Here is a 2,995-nt window from a genome sequence, read left to right on the forward strand (position 1 = left end):
ATGATGGATAGAATGGATGGATGGATGGCTAGATGGATGGATGATGGATGGATGATGGATGGATGTGAAACTGCACAACTCAGATTGGGACTTGAACCCACTGTCTTTTAATTAAGATCTCACACCTGGCCTCAGGACTTAATGAAGCTCAGGTTCTTTATGTCTCGTTGCAGAGAGAATCCAGTGAGAGACAAAGTGATAGGTAAGAAGTGGATTTATTTAGAGAGATACACATTCCACAGACAGAATGCGATCCATCTCAAAAGGCAAATGTGGCCATGGGAGAAGCACACTCCACGGACAGAGTGTGGGCCATCTCAGGAAGGGAGAGGCCCCAAAATATGGGGTAGTTAGTTTTTATGGGCTAGGTAATTTCATAAGCTAATAAGTGGGAGGATTATTCCAAATATTTTGGGGAAGGGGGGGGATCTCCAGGAATTTGGCCACTGGCCTCTTTTGGCTTCGGAACTGTCATGGCACCTGTGGGTGTGTTGTTTAGCATATGCTATTGTATTACAATGAGCGTATAATGAGGCTCAAGGTCAACTGTAAGTCAAATCTTCTGCCATCTTGGACCTAGTGGGTTCTAGCCAGTTTATGTCATATCCTCAATGGTTATGTCATTCTTTTAAAGGTTGTGGCCTGCCCCCTTCCTCCTGTTTCAGATGGATGATAGATAATGGATGGATGGGCGGGTGGATGGATGGATGTGTGGGTGGATGAAGGGAGGAAGGGGAGAAGGAGGGATAAAAACACACAACCACAAACAGAATCATCACCTCAGAGGTTGATCAAAAGCTTGTACTGAGAAGCAGCTGGTCTAGTTCTGAGTGTGGTCAGTGTCTGGAGGCTTACCCTACCTCTTCCAGTTGGTCAAGGAAGGTACTTTTTCCATATACCTATATCTGTGTCAGACCTCCCAGTAGCCTGGGGAAAACTGGGTTGCTTATCTTAATAATTCAGATAATGTACATGAAGGGCTTTGTAACTGTAAATCCCCATTTGAATGTGCATTGTGTGGGGCAGTGACTATTATTTCCTCAGTATGTTTGGGGACAGGGAGCTGGCAGGTACTGTCTCTGCCCAATCGAAATAGCTACAGCCTGCCCTGATCCCTCTCCTCAGGGCTCTGTGGAAGCTGAGGCAGAAAACTGAGGGTTAAAGAATGTCAGAGGGATATAAGAGGCTTAAAAAGGGGGATCACCTTACCCAATGACTTCTTTGTACAAATGAGGAATCTGAGGACAAGAGAGGAATGGTGACTTCTCCAAGGTCACACAGTAGTTAATAATTGGTCCAGAATTCGGACCCAGGTCACACGGTTCCTGCTTTCTTTCCCCCAGGCTTCCTCTCTAACATCCTTGCTGGGTCATTTCATAAAGAACAGCATTCATCTCAAACGCAATGCCATTAACCTTTAATGACAACTTCCTAGCAACCCCTGCAGAGTAGAGATGAGTGCTACAAATTCTCTTCTGTTCCTTTTTTTGAGTCTGTTGACTTAATGGTAGGATGTCTGGGCTCCTTTCAAATTTATTTCTTCCAGAGTGTCCTCTAGCTCCCGGTTTGGCCTGGTGGCAATGAGTCTGAGATTTGCTGGTGAGAATGGGAGACTTGGAGAACCTTTGAGAAGCAAGTGACGTTTCTGATGACGTACCACCTCATCACAAGGCTTGGTGGGCTTAAAAAAGCTCTTTCAAATCACTCTGATTATTTCCCCTGGTAGAGATCTGGCCCAAAATATCCAACAGACCATTCCCAGTGTACTTTTCAAAGCTTAGATGCTGCTAGGATAGTAATCTTCTTGGGAAATGCACCTGCTAGTTCATAAGAGTTGGCAATTTCCTGTTTTAGCAGATAAAACAGCCCCTGTTTATTGGGGTAGAGAATAAGAATTCATCAAAATTACACCCCATACTCGGCACTGACACTAATACTTTTTGCTCCAAGAATTCTTCAAACTAGAGATGCACCTCATTTCTGCCTCTGGTGGAAAGCAAGCATGTGGATTTGGGAGTCAAAAGACTTGGTTCCCAACTGTGTGATGTTGAGTGAGTCACCTAACCTCTTTGAGGTTTTGTTCTTCATCTGTGAGGCAACAATGGTAATAATAACAGCTGTGTCACAGGCTGATATTATAAGCAGAAAAAGAATCATTGAAATGAAAAAATACTGCTAAAGAACAAATTATTCAGTGACACTTGTGAAAGCGTGGTAAGGAAGATTATTCAAGGGGGGCCATGGCAATAGGTGTAGGACCACTGCAGTGGGGAGAAATTGGACTCATCTCTGAATACCACCTGGGTCAATGGGATTTCAGAGCCAAGGAGCAGGGTGGGGGTCAGTGGATGGAAAATGACGAAGAGGAAACAGGAAGGGTAAGAGGGGATTCTTGCTAAACTGACCAAACCTGATCCTTGCAGAAGGCAGGACAGGGTGATCAGACATCACCTGGGGGGTAGTGGGGGATGAGGATCAAATATCAAAAGTGGGGATTCTGGTTAAAATGACTTAGCAGGATTCTTGCTAAAATTGGACAATGCAGAGACGAACACGAAAGTTCAAAAGTCAAAGCCTAGTTGAAGAGTTCGAAAGAACATGAGTAGAGTTTAGTAGAGGAGAGAATCTTTGTCCGTATGTGACAGGAGAGAAAAGGGCAGGGCACAACCATTAAAAGAATGACACAGCCATTAAGAAGAACAGGATATGACAAAAACCGGTTAGAACCAATTAGGCCCAAGATGGCAGAAGATTTGACTTCCAGTAGACCTTGAGCTTCATTATATTCTCATTGTAATATATTAGCATGCTAAATGACACACCACAGGCACCATGACACTTCCCAGGCTGACCGTAAAATGCCAAAAAGTGGGTAGTGGCCCAATTCCTGGAAATCCCCACCCCTTCCCCACAATAGTTGGAATAATCCTCCCACTTGTTAGCCTATGAAATTACCCAGCCCATGAAAACTAACCACCCCATATTTCGAGGCCAC

The sequence above is a fragment of the Balaenoptera physalus genome (assembly GCF_965194825.1).
Source record: "Balaenoptera physalus genome assembly, chromosome: 4".
NCBI lineage: Eukaryota > Metazoa > Chordata > Mammalia > Artiodactyla > Balaenopteridae > Balaenoptera > Balaenoptera physalus.